At 43.3% G+C, this 14,587-nt stretch overlaps 1 long non-coding RNA gene across 1 annotated transcript in view; it reads right to left on the bottom strand.

Annotated features, from left to right (window-relative positions):
• Window positions 1-14,432, bottom strand: part of LOC110290602 — an 86,140-nt gene extending 71,708 nt beyond the window's left edge. Inside the window, exon 1 of the long non-coding RNA XR_002377466.1 lies at window positions 14,304-14,432. This is a non-coding gene — a long non-coding RNA (uncharacterized LOC110290602). The remainder of the gene's footprint in view (window positions 1-14,303) is intronic.
• Window positions 14,433-14,587: the final 155 nt, after the last annotated feature.

The raw sequence follows: 14,587 nt of genomic DNA, 5'->3' as shown, positions 1-14,587 counted from the left end.
ATGCAGTTTGTTATAATCTGGACTTAGCCAAAGTGATGTAATTTTGACAATATTAATTATTATAATGATCTTTAAATCAAAGTTGAACATCAAATTAGTAATTTAGTAGTTCCCAAAGATTCTACATCACTAATGTTCACAAGACTCTACTTCATAAAAGTTACCAAAGTCAACAAAAGGTAAAATGATCTCTTTGGTGGAGTTGGGTCGATGCTATTTCTACTTTTCCACTCTGAACTCTTCCCCAAGCAAGCACCTTGAGCAAGTTTCTGTGCTCAGAGAACGATGAGCTATCTAGGCTGGAAAGAATGTGCAGAGGATACGAGTACACGCTGTTCCTCAGGGGGACCCCGGGGTTCAGTTCCCAGAACCAGCATGGTAGCTCACAACTATCTGTAACTCCAGTGTCAGAGAATCCAGTGTCCTCTTCTGGTCTCTGCCAACACCAGCACATATGTGGTACACATGTAATCAAACTCTCATATGCATCAAATACATTTCTTTTTTTTAAGTACAACTAAAAAGAAAAATGGCATTGCTAAAGTTGCAATTTAGAAAAACAGCACAGAGTTCTAAAAATGTTCTTCTAGAAGCTTAGTGAGCATTTTCAAGGGACATCTTAAGTTAGACTTGAAAGTTTGAGATGAGAGTACCCCTCAACTGTTCTGTCTGTGTTTAGCGCTTCTAGAACAGTCTATATACCTGCAGTGCATAACACCGTTCACAAGGTTACCCCAGCACTTCCTATCAAAATTACATGTTTTAGGGATCAGGAAAGTGCTCAGTTGCTAAGGCAGTTGCCTTGCAAGCACTAGGACCTGGGTTTAATGTCCTGAGCACACATAACAAAGCAGGATGTGAGGATGTGGTGGTATAGCCCATCAAACCCGATGCTGGGAAACACAAGAGGACCCGTGAGGCTCACTGGCCATCTAATCTAGCCTACAGGTGAGCCCCCAGATCAGTGAGCAGCCCTGTCTCAAAACAAAAAGTGGAATGTACCTAAGAAACTATAGCCAAGGTCATACTTGGGCCTCCACACACAGGCACATACATTCAGAAGCTTGTGTGCCCTACACACACACACACACACACACACACACACACACACACACACACACACACAAATATTTTCCAGACCAATGAACTAGAACATAAGCATCACAAAGACAACAATCTCTGCATCCTACTTTCTTCCTGGTGCTGACACCTCATTCGTAGCTGTATAAACATTTGTGGAATTGCTGTCAATGGAATCAGAATGATAACTCAAACATAAAGAAAAGCTGTTTCACTTCATTTCTTGTATTCTACATTACATTCTTACCTACAATGTATATGTTAGTTACATTATAATATACAGTGACTATAAGAAAGGACTGAGACAAGGTCTCATATAGCCTAAGCTGACCTCAAACTCACTACAAGAGATGAGACTAGTCTTCAACCTGATCCTTCTGCCTCTACTTTCCAAATGTAAGATTTTAAGCATGTACCACCACTCCCAGCTCTGCGTGTACAAATGTGTATGTGTATAAGACTAGATAGATAATATACACACATGTATCTGTGCTTTCATAGTATAGAAATTATGTCAAGTCATTACTAGATATTTCATATTGCCTATGGTCAGACATAAGATATGTTCAGACGAGACTTCCCTCACATCATCCTCCTACACTTAGAGTCTAAGTGTAACTCCATCTCAAGCCTTTAACTGCGGACTAATACCCAAATGATTCTGGGTGTTCTCAATGGAGCCTCTACTGCAATTCCCTGTCTTGTGTGCACCTACCTGTGCTACCATGTCCTCCTGATGAAGGATGTACTATCCCTCAAAATGGTTCTCCTAGGTCTCCAAAGCTTGGGGGCTCTGTCTTTCAGAATCACTTCCGACTTGACTGGTCCCAGAAGATAGCCATGACCTACTTGGCAAAAAAATATCCATTAACAGTAGACTGGCTCTTCTAAAGAGCATTCTAAGACACAACAAATATGAAAGACAAGCACTTTTCTGTAAAAATTTTTGTTTGGATGGAAAATATAATTAGTTCTTTTAAACATTTTGTGTGTGTGTGTGTGTGTGTGTGTGTGTGTGCACACGCGCGCGCATGCTCGCGCTTCCATGCATGCACAGGTATCCCTAGAGACCAGAAGAGGGAAGACCTTAGCTGAAGTGACAGGCAGGTGAGCTGCCTAGCTCAGATGCTGGGAACTTATCCCAGGTCTTCTGCAAGGGCAGCAAATGCTATTAACTGCTGAGCCATCTCTCCAGTCACTTAATTTGCTTTTCATCTACTCCCCATCTTCTCTTGTGAAACACAAATCCTTGTTGGTAGCATATGGCCTCTTCTACCAGCTCTCAAATGGTTTTGGCCACACCCCCAGAAAAGAAACATCCCATGACTTGATCTACCCAAAAAACTTACATTCTTTGAACAACTATTCAACATTGGGTTTTATTCAAAGACAACACTTAGCCTTTGCAGTTGAAGGGGTGTGCTTATTTAAAAGATGACATCAGTAAGTCCAAAGTGTGAGTCTTCAGCTTAGGTTCATACCCCATGGATTATCAACAACAACAACAACAACAAATTATAGGAAGTTGTATGGACTCCTAGCTGCCAGGGTGATCCAGTCTGAACACCTGTGATGGTTTGTATATTCTTGGACCAGGGAGTAGCACCATCTGGAGGTGTGGCCTTGTTGGTATAGGTGTGACCTGGTTGGAGTAGGTGTGTTGCTGTGGGTGTGGGCTTAAGACTCTCACCCCAGTTACCTGGAAGTCAGTCTTCTACTAGCAGCCTTTGGATGAAGACGTAGAACTCTCAGCTCTGCCTGCACCATGCTTGCCTGGATGCTGCCATGCTCCCACCTGATGGTAATGGACTGAACCTCTGAACCTGTAAGCCAGCCCCAATTAAATGTTGTTTTTTATAAGACTTGCCTTGGTCATAGTGTCTGTTCACAGTAGTAAAACCCTAACTAAGACAACACCCTTTACAGTTACGTTGGTCAGTGTCTTAAAAACTACTGTCACAATATCAGAACACAAACCATCCCAGGAAGCACTAACATTCAGAGTGTGCACACAGTGGTCTATGTAGGTTATTTTGTAATGTGAACTATCTTTTTATCCTTAGTAAGGCAGATAGATGATTAAGACAGCCATTCTCCCACAGATCAGTCATCTCGAGTCTTCTCTAACCAGAGAGGATTCTTTCCATGCCCCAAGTGGAAGGAAACATTTTTTATTGGCTTCCTCCTGTTTTCCTTTGTTAGAAAAAAAGATTTACTCAAATAAAATATATCTGAGGGCCAATGAATAATTAATTATGTAAGCGATTAGCATGGCAAACACTTGTTCCAATTTAATGGAAAATTCTCAGTTTTAAACAGTCTGTTCAGTGGTTCCCAGGAGGCAGGCCTGTTGTTTCACAACACACACTAGTTCTCTGTGATCCTAGGGGAAAATGTCTCTAGACTCCCAGGCGATGGCTAAAATTGGGTCTGTTAGTGACACTGAACCCTCACACATACTCCATCCTTCCTGTACATCCCTCTGATTGCATTTAATTTATAAGTTAGTCATAATAAGAAATTAGTGACATCAGCTTTAACTGTTGACTTGACAGAGCTTAGAGTCACTGATAGAAGAAGCCTCAACTGAGGCACTGCCTAGATCAGACTGGCCTATAGACATGACTGTAGGTGACTGCCTTGATTATTCATTGAAAAAGGAAGGCCCTGCTCACTGTGGGCAGTACCATTCCCAGGCAGAAGGGCTTGTGATACGTAAGAAACCTAGCTGAGCACAAGATGAGACCAGCTAGCACATAGCATTCCTTCATGGTTACTACCTCTGCTTCTGCTTCAATTTCTGCTTTAACTTTTCTTAAGATGGACTGTGACTTAGTAGATGAAACAAACCCTTTTATGCATTGCTCTCAATGCAGACATTTTATTATGGCAACCAAAACAGTTGCAACAATAAGATCGAGCAGTTGTAAGGATGTGCTATCTTAAAGTTACCCACAATGCCCCTAATGACACTCAGACACAAGTTCTGAGGAACCATGGTTCTGGATATGCTCTCCAGAATAACTGAGAAGTGGATGATGTGTGGGCGGGGTGAACCTGGTAGATGTGGTACATGAAGGGATGATTTATATCCTATCACAACCCTCATCATACTACTTTGAATGGCATGTAACCCACAAATGATGGATTTCCCCACGCCACATTTTCAGACCATAGCCAACTACCATCAAAACTTCAGGAAGTGGAGCCAAGGTAAGGGAAGACTACTCTAGATCCCAAGTTTGCATTCGGAACAAGTGCTCTTGTAAATCTCCCATTTCCTAGAGTACAGACACCTTCCGTGGTATGTCCTTGAAAGTAAAAGTAGGCTTTCAGTGACTGAGTTGTATACGTATATTTGTTCTCATGGGCTTTAAACAGAGACTCAAGGTCACTTCTAAAGTTCATGGTCAGAGGGAAGGTTGCCCTTCAGTTCTATTTTCACCTCTTAGATCTTTATACCAAACAAAGCTTGTGTTTTCAGATGGTATTTTTCATGGGATCTTGTTAAAGAAAGCTGTATGGCTGCAGAAAGTGACACAGAAACTCCCTGAGCCACACTTGACCTTGCCACACAGCCTCTGCCCACACCGTCAGCAGCCAGCAAGCCACGGTGTACACCTTCCGTCCCAAGATGAAGAAGCCAGAGGCCAGGAGGGAGGCCTTCCCACCCATCCATGGTCCTCAGTGGAGACTGAATGTCTGGCTTCAGGAACTGCATGCTTCACTTCCCCAGGGGCATTCCATGACTGGCTCCAAAGGAACTGGGTATTTCAGAGCACTGTCTGATTAGGAACAGTCAACCATGAAGACCCTGAGAACTTCGGGGAGAGGAGGACGGCCCTGTAAGTTCTGATAACGTGAGGATGACCCCAAATGTCACATTAGTGCCTAGCAGAACAACACTCGGTAGCTTCTGGAAACACAGAAAGCACTCAGTAATAAGGGTACCTGGCTGGTAACTAAAGCCTTGAACCATAATATTAACCATGCAAGATCAGTGAAAACTTTCTCTCTCTATGTTTTTGTGTGCGTAGAAAAGTACATGTCTGTCTCATGGCCTTTCCCCCAGATTCTATTTCTTACAAAAAGATGAAAATACTCTTGTTTCTTCCTGCATTATCTTTCCAACTACTTTATAGAGTAAGACACCACAATGAACTAAATACCCATCTCAGGGAATAACCGGAAATACACAGGCCAAGGTTCATGCTTCAACCTACTTTATTTTATTTTGTTTGTTTTATCTTTATTTGTCTTCATAAATCAATGGCCTCCCTTCAACCCTTCCCCACAGGAGCAGGAAGGACAAGCTGTGTGTTGGCTGCTGTGTAGATGAACACATGAAACCAGAGAGAGTACAAGGAGGGAGATGAACTGCGTGAGCTCCGAGTTCATATCTGATCAAACCCTTAACCTCTCTGTTTCCTTCCTTGCCCTGAATATTTATTTTAACTCCGAGGCTCAGTCTTCGACCTTCGATGCCAGAAATATTCTCACACATTCCGAGAAGGTGCTTTCATCCAGTTCCAAAAATGTCAGGGTAAGGGTCAAACCTGGGTCCTGGCTTGTCCCAGGCAAAGTCCACCCAACGTTTGGCATGTCTGCACGCTGTGCAGGCAGCTGACAAGGGACTGTTGACAGTCCAGTTTTTACTTCCCCCCTCTCCTTCTCCTCTGAGTTTACATTGCAGAACAGACAATAAACTGCTTCTAGACTCTTCCCAGCCCCCCTCTCTCAAAAGCTGAACTGAAGACAGAAAGCACCCCCACACCCTGCTCCTCCAGCTTGACCCTACCTGTGTTTGGCCTTCGCCCCTGGACCAAATCAGCATTCCAGGGCCATGAGAGAATGGCATGTTCACCACCCAACAGGAAACGGAGCAGGCCAGGCGTTGACATCACCTGGCAGATGTGCTTTTCAAGTGTGAGGCTTTATTCAAACCTTTTCATGGAAATCATTGACACAGAAAAGAAATAAAGAAGAAAAACAAGAGGGAGAGACAAAGTTGGTGCCGTGATGGGCATGTTTTGCACCCCATAAAAAAAGGAATTAAAATGAGTCAAGCTCACCTCCCTTCCTCTCCACCCCCACCCCTCCTCACTCATCCTTTAAGTCTGGAAGTCAATGTTTCTGAAACACTATAGCTACTGGCAGGGCAGCCACACATAAAACTGTCAGTCTGCAAGGAAAGTAGACGGTTGAGTTGAGGGGAAAGGGGCTAAATCAATTTGAGCATGCATGTTAAGGACTGTGAAAGGGCAGCATGGAGAACGGCAGGGCCAGAGAACATTTGTCTCTGTCTCCTTGTGTTTCCACCACACAGAGCAGAATCCACCCACTACGGCTCCAGCCAGGCTCTGAGCTGATTGATGGCAGCTGGAGGTGTCTGCTTGCTTCCTCAGCACCCTAAACAGAGGCCCCCTGGGCCCACACTCAGTGTACCTATGCTTCCGGGCAGGAAGCATCTACTCAGCTTGCTCTCTGCCAGGACTCAGGAAACACAAGTTCCAGCAAGGCTGGGACAGCTCTGCTCACCATGGGACCCAATCAGGTAGACTATTCTTCTTACGCAATGAGCACGTATTAAACCTCATATGGAGAAGAAAAAAAGTATGCAGTTCTACAAGACATTTTCAAATAACTCTCTCTCTGGAGGGAAAATAAAGATGACCTGGGTCTTAAGGTTTTCTCAGGCATTGGATTCACTTTGCACCAAAATGCTAGGGTGTGAGCACAGAGCCCAGGGCTGAAGCTGTCAGCCTGACTCTCATCCCCGATTGGGTGTGTTGGGGAGACCTCTTTCAGATGCACTTGGCAATAGGAATTGCTCCATGCCACGAGCAACAAGCAGGTTTTGTGAACTGTTCTGCCATGTTCTCTACGTGGTCAGATTCATTTGAATTTATTGGAATACAATAATCCTAGAATAAAGAATAATGTGTACTCCCTACTGTGATGCAAATATGGTGGGTACACACATGAGGGAGGAAGTCACCCACACATGGCAGGAGCCAGAAGGACAGAGAAGGCTCAGAACTGGACTGGAATCACTCTCCTCTCGTTTTCTTACATAACTACAGTAAAGGCTCCTGGCTGCTCTGATTTCCCAAGCTTCCAAAGTTAGAATAATATTAGTAAGAAATTCTACAGGTGAGATGAACCGCCCAGTGTTCTACTCATGGAAGGGAACCTGTGTAACTTATTTTACATTAGAGATACAATCTAATGTGATTTCATACATGCTGTGGTGTGTGTATTTATTCACATGTGTGCCTGTACATGAGAGGCCAGAGGTCAACCTTAGATGCTCCTCAGGTGCCATCTCCCACATTTCATAAGACATCATCTCTCACCAAGTACGCCATATTGGCTGTGTAGTCAGCCCCAAGGAGCTTGTCTCTGACTTCTGAAACTGAGATCATAAATGTGTGCTGCCATGCCCAACCATGTTTGTTAGAGACTAAGCTTTCTCCCCAATCCTAACAATTTTTCTCATTGTGATAAATATACATCAGATAAAATTTAGCATCTGAAAAACATGTCTACACTTACAATTCACAAAGGCATTGCGGCCATTCACTTTGTGCTACCATAACTCCATTCATCCATAGAACTCTCTCCATCTTGAGAAGAGAAGGTCGGCATCAGCAGGAGCTTCTGAGTGTTCCTGCTGGGAATTAACCCTGTGAGTGCCACTCCCCCACCTCTCAGGTGCATGCCCAAGTGTGGGCTTGCTCAATTGAGTACCTTTATCTCATGTTGTTACATAATCCCATGTTATAATTAGTTACCAGCCCATTCCTTTGCTTGGCATCAAAGAGTTAGAAGAAAAGAAAAGAATAAAATATACCTAATCAACCATTTTGCTCTTTTTATTACCAAAAGTAAAGGGGAAATGTTTGTCCATTTTCCGGAAGAAACAGAGTCATGTTGTGAAGATCTTACAACCAAAGAGAGGTAGAGGGTTTTATTTTGCACTGAAGTTAGAGATAACCCAGTACCCATGAGATAATGAAAACTTTACTTAAACCATCTTTTCCTTTATTTACAATAAAAATACGGAAGAAATATAGGTTTATCTTTGTCCCTGTTCAGAGCCCGGGCTGTTATTTGTGGTGGTTCCCACATAGGATTCTGTGGCCTTCTATGACACTGTGCCAATACCTGGGCAGATGATGGGAAAATGTCTCAGAGGATACACCTACTGCATGAAAACCTGCAGTGTCACGGTTGAAAAGTACATGCTATAAGGAATGAGGTTCAATGAATCTACAGACTTTCCCCACCCCTACCCAGAGATGCGTGGATTTCATTGAACTGCTATGATGTTACAAAGATGAGCAATCAGTAAGGATGCCCTGTCAACCCCCACCTCCAGATAACCAAACCCCGCCTCCAAATAACCAGGGCATTGATGGCATAGATAAATTGTTTCTATCTAGATAACAAGGAGATTGATTGGAGCAAACAAATTCCAAAGAGAGTGACTGGGGGAGGAGAAAGATTGAAAAGGAAAAAATTATAAAATAATAATAATAATAGCAGAGTAAATTAAAGATATGAGAATTTAAAGTTTCAGAATAGTTACATAAGAATCCTTCAACAGACATATAAGAGGCATGACTGGTGTCTCAGACTGCTTTCCAAACATCCAAGAGGACTCAGAGGGCTTTGTCCAGACTTGTGGTCCCACTAGTCTACCTATGAACAGTCAATCTCATGGCTTTAGGTACCATGGTGAGACAGAGCAACATGGCAGGGGTTCACAGAGAGCAAACTATTCATTTTGTAACAGCGGAGAGTGAAGCAGAGAGAGGGCACCAGGGTGCCCACCTCTCTTAACCACTTCCTCCAAATGGCAGCCCTCCATCCTGAAAGGAAGTACTGAGATTTCTCAGCCCATTAAGATTTGAAAAATAAACAACTCAAGAGTCCCTCAAACTTAGCAGATTCACAGGCCTTCCCTCCACACAGCTATGTCAGCTTTAAGGAACCCCGAGGGAAGGACATTCCCCTATCTGTAGAGCTGCCTGAAAGTTGAGCAGAGAGCCCCCAGGTTCTAGCTTTTGTGATGCAGCAAACTTTGAGCCCCCCATACTTCTGAAGTAAGAACTCATCCATCCTCCTGTAGCATCAATAGACTCATTGACTGACCAAATTGGACTTTGATGGTAGAGTCACTAAAGTCTACTGTTGGTTCCTTAGCAGATATTTGTTCCTTAGTGGATATTTGTTTACATCTTCCCAGGAACAGTGTCACACAACTAATAGTATCACTATACACAGATGTTTTGAAACTCTCACTAAGCCCCTTGGCCTAAAACTTCTACCATACCTCAATATCACTATGGCCAGAGGGTCAAGTGATTAACACATGGACTGTTGGGGGAAAACCCAGATCAAAGCAACAGCAGCCAGCAGTGAAAATAAATAAGAGTCTTAGCCAACTGGGTGACGAAATGTGTCCTGGAGTCACCTTCTGCAGCTGTGTGGGTTTGGAGTCAGAATGGGCAGAGGGTATCCTCAGTGGATTAAAGCAATCCAAAACAAGCTCTAGGTGGTCTCCTTGTGCTTGATGCATTGCCTACATTTCACTACAGCAGTGGCGAGACTACTTCTAAATCACATGCAGATAGCCCACGTAGCCTTTGCAGAAGCCAGGAGATGGAGGAAGGGGCGTTTGTATTGTTCTAGTTGGAAAGTGTGAAGCCTTCTAAGCAAGCATCTAAGGTCCTCTGAGAATTTAATTTGGGAGACTGAGGGATTCTGTTGCAGCAGGGCTATAGAAGCAGCAGATTGTGTGCATAAGACTAGAGCATGTCTGACAAAGCCACCACACCCCTTTCCTATGGCTCAAACACAGGATCATCTCAGCTCGCCCCATCCCTGTGGTTCATACCAGATCACGCCAGGCTGTCCCATCCCTGTGGTTCACACTGGAGCATGCCAAGGTGACCCCATCTCCAGACATGGCACTCAGTTTCTTTCCATCCTGGGTCAATAGCCACACCTCCCTCATTTTTCCCAAACAATGTTTGTTCTTGCACCCTATCCAAGTCTCTTGGGCTCCAACAACTACCTTGTCTGTTTGCATCATGCATCTGTTTTCATCACCATGAGCCAACTGGTTCTTGTAGAAAAAAAAAAAAAAAACTGAAGCCAATGCTCCTTCCCCAGTGGTGGGAGAGAGAGAAGAGAGAGAGAAAGAGAACATGTGGAGATGTGGAGGTCAGAGGTTGATATCAGGTGTCCTCTGTCACTCACACCTTTTCTTTGAGCCAGAGTCACTTACTGATTATGCTGGCCTTGCTGACCAGCAAGTCCAGGGATGCTCCTTTCGAGTGAGTGCTGGGATCACAGACTCGGACTGCCTGGCATTTCTGCAAGGGCTGGGAACTTGGGCTCCCGTGCTTGTGGCAAACACTTCACCACCTGAGTGGACTCCCCACTTCCCACACTTGTCTTCATAGCAGGGCTGGGACCTGGTGGTTTTCTTGTCTTGTAGAAACTTTATACCTATCTGTGAGACAAGACTAGGAATAGCCCAGGGAAAGACTATTTCCTATGGCTGTTCTGAAGTAAAAGACAAAGAGTCTGAAGAAGCAAGGAGTTGCTGGGGTGTTTGTTTTTCTTTTGTTGAAAATAGATTTTTTTTCTCACATAATATAATCTGATCACAGTTTCCCTTCCTTCTATCCCTCTTAGTTGTTCCCACCTCCCCTGCCTCCTGATCCACACCCTTTCTAGCTCTCATTAGAAAAGAATAGGCTTCTAAGGGATAATAATAAAATAAAATACATAATAAGATAAAACAAAAACAAATACATTAGACTAGGCCAAAACAAACAGAAGGAAAAGAGCCCAAGAAAAGGTACAAGAAGCAGGTATAGACACAGAGACCCACTCATTCACACAGTCAAGAACCCCATAAAAACACAAAGCTGAATCCATAATATACAGAAAAAAGATCTGTAGGAGAGAGACAGAGACAGAGAAGACAGAAACAGAGACAGACAGAGACAGAGACAGACAGAGACAGAGAGAAAATAAAAAGAGATGAAATTTAAAAGAAGAAAAGGCCCTGACACAACATTATGAGACAAGGAACCTCCAAAGGTGCCATTAAGTTCATTTTCTCTTGGCCATCTACTGCTGGGCATGCAACCTTCCCTTAAGAGTAGCTTGTTACCCCAGTGAGACTCCTTTGGAGAAAACTAAATTTTCATTTGGAAGTGGTTATCAGTTACAGATTGCCTCTGGGTTAGGGATGGGGTCATGCATCTACTTCCTTCAGACTTAGGACCCCATCTGGTGTAGACCCATGCAGACTCTATGCATGTTACCTCAGTCTGTGTGAATTTATATGTGCATCAATCCAGTTGATTTTAGTAGGCCTTATTTCCTCAGTGTCCACCATCCCCTTTGGCTTATACTCTTTCTGCCTCCTCTTCTGTGGGTTCCCTGAGCTTTGAGGGGACGGATTTGATGGAGACATCACATTTAGACCTGTGTGTTCTCTCTGTGTGTGTAGTGTCTGTATTTGTTCCTATTTGATACAAGTGTGGGTTTCTGTATTTGTTCCTATTTGATACAAGAGGAAGCGTATCTAATGATGTCTGAGCAAAGAACTGATCTATGAGCACAGCATAACGCCATTAGGAATCATTTGAATGCTATGTTCCTTTAAGAGAACAGTAGTATTTTGCTTCGCCTTAAGTCTCTGGGTTATTTAATCTTGGGTTTTTGGTCACCCAAGCAGCATTGGGTATGAGTGCCACCAGGACTTTAAGTCAAATTAGACATTGGTTGGTTACTCCCACAAGCATCATGACACCATTGCTCTGGCATAGCTTGCGGGCAGAACACCATTGTAGATCAAAGGTTTTGTGGTTAGGTTGGTGTTTGTTTCTACTTTGGTGGTATGCAGAGTATCTTCTGATACCAAGAGCACTAGCCTGTAGAGGTGAAGGCTCTAGGTAGGCACCAGCTCAACTTCTCCATGGTTAATGAGTTGCCTTGTTGTTTGTGGAGAGCAACCTATACCCTTGGCAACAGCCATGGTTGTTTGGAGATTTCCATTAGACCACTGTGGCCAACAACTTAATTAGATGAAAACCACCCTGGTAGTGGAAACTTTATTTGGTAACAAGTGATGTTCACTTGGGACTCTGTCTCCCCCTTTACCGATTTCATTTAGATACCCTTCATATATGTATGTATATTAGGAAGCTGCTACTGTATTAGATTTCCATGCTGCCCCTCAAATGGACGTTGATTTTGCCTGTCTCTCCCCAAATTTCCCCCATCCCCTTTTTTTATCTCTTCCTCTCCACTTGATGCTCCCGTTCCAGGCTCTCCTGTGCATTCATAACTATCTATTCTATCTGCTTTTCCTAAAGAGATTTGACTGCCCTCCCCCTCAGTCCGTTATTCTATTTGTAATCTCTGTGGTTCTGTGGATTAGTGCTTGCTTAACACTGACTTAATGGCTAATGATTAATACTAACATATAAGTGATTATATACCACATTTGTCTTTCTGGAGCTGAGTTACCTCACTCAGGATAATTTTTTCTTAGTTCTCTCCATTTGACTGTAAATTTCACTTTTTAATGGTTGAATAACACTCATAATGTACTACATTTTTTTTATCCATTCATTTGTTTAGTGACATTTAGACTGTTTTCAATTTTGGGCTATTGTGAATAGACCAAGAAGGAACATGGTTTAGCAACAGCCTCTGTCATAGGCGGAAACTTCCTTTGGATACATGCCCAAGAGTAGTATAGCTGGATCATAAGGTAGATCAAGTCCCATTTTCCTGAGGAATTACCACACTGATTTCATGGTGACTGTACAAGTTTGCAGTCTCATCACCAATGGACAAGTGTTTCCCCTACTCAATATCCTTACCAGAATGAGCTGTCATTCCTTTTATTGATCTTGGCTATTTTGATGAGTAAAAAACAAAATCTCAAAGTTGTTTTGATTTGCATTCTCCTCATGACTAAGAATACTTCTTTAAGTGTTTTTTACCCATTTGGCTCTCTGTTTTTGAGAATGCTCTGTTTGGATCTGCACCTCTGTTTAAATTGGGTTGTTTGTTTTCTTGATATCAGTTTGTTGAGGTCTTTATATATTTTGGATACTAGCCCTCTCTCCGATGTGAAGTAGGTAAAATAAAATCTTTTCCCATTCTGTAGGCTGCTACTTTGTCCAAAGGGCAGCATCCTTTGCCGTTCAGAACCTACCAGTTTCTTGATATCATATTTATCAATTGCTGATCTTAGTGCCTGTGCTACTGGTGTTCTGTTCAGAAAGTTGTCTCCTGTGCCAATGCATTCAAGGCTATTTCCTTGCCTTCTCTTCTATCTGGTTCAGTGAGTCTGCTTTTATGTTGAGGTCTTTGATCCAGCTGGTCTTGAGTTTTGTGCAGAGAGATAAGTATGAATCTATTTTTATTTTTCTATTAGCATTAACATTTTTTATGAAATACATTTTGATTACATTTTCTCCTCTCCCTACTCCTTCCAGATCCTCCTTATCTCTCTACATACTCAACTTCAATGTTGGGCCATGGGCCAAAGGGGTCATATAGTCCCTGAGACATTACAAGCTATGACTAAGATAATTAGTCACTCTGTTGTAAGTCTTTAATCAATGAGCCTGGATCACCCATCTTAGGGCATAGCCATATCACCTGGGATGTCTTCATTGCACTGTCAGAGTTCTCTGAGAGGCAAATGTTACCCAAGCTCCGTACCCCCCCCCCCGGCTGAATTCAATGGTGAAGCCTGTCAGAAAATACTGGTCGCTCCCTGCCAGGCAGGGCTAGTAGTATGTTTCAAGTGGCAAGAGCTGTGGCCTAGAGATTTGAAGCCTGGTGTCTGGTGTGGGCTGTCACAATTGGCAGTGATGAACACAATCACAAGAACAAGTATAAAGACCCTTGTTTGAACAGCTTGATTTTGAAAGTTAGGCAAAGTGGAGTTCTGAAAATATGGGTGGATGCGCACTGTGGCACAATCCCTCTAGGACCGAGAATAAATACTACAACTCGAGGTGAAAGCCTGCATGTCCTTCCACAACCTAAGCCTGACTGGTTCTGTAATTCTATTCCTCAACCACACCCATTTCTCAGACACCTCCATCCTTAACTACCTGGACACTTGGCTGCTTCAGCAAACCCCAAACCACCTTCCATATTGAGCCCCATCTTACCCTCCATTCTCCAAATGCATTCCACAGTTCTTCCTTTGACTGAATCTCCTCAGAGTCACTACAGGTCATCCACCCATCTAGAAGAAACCCAGCACTATAGCAAACCTGCTTTGTCTCCCTGAGGCCACTACTGTTAGCAATCTGTCTAAGCGCCACCCCACAGTTACCTGGCAACTGCCAGGTGTGCTTGACTCACTATAAAAAGGGCTGCTTGCCCCCTCCTCCCTTTCTTGCTCTCTCTCACTCTTACTCTCGCCTTCCTGCTCCCTCTCCTTCTCCCCATC

This window comes from Mus caroli, chromosome 3 (assembly GCF_900094665.2).
Source record: "Mus caroli chromosome 3, CAROLI_EIJ_v1.1, whole genome shotgun sequence".
NCBI classification, from domain to species: domain Eukaryota; kingdom Metazoa; phylum Chordata; class Mammalia; order Rodentia; family Muridae; genus Mus; species Mus caroli.
The sequence above is the reverse complement of the archived record's forward strand: the minus strand, read 5'-3'. Positions and strand labels throughout refer to the sequence as shown.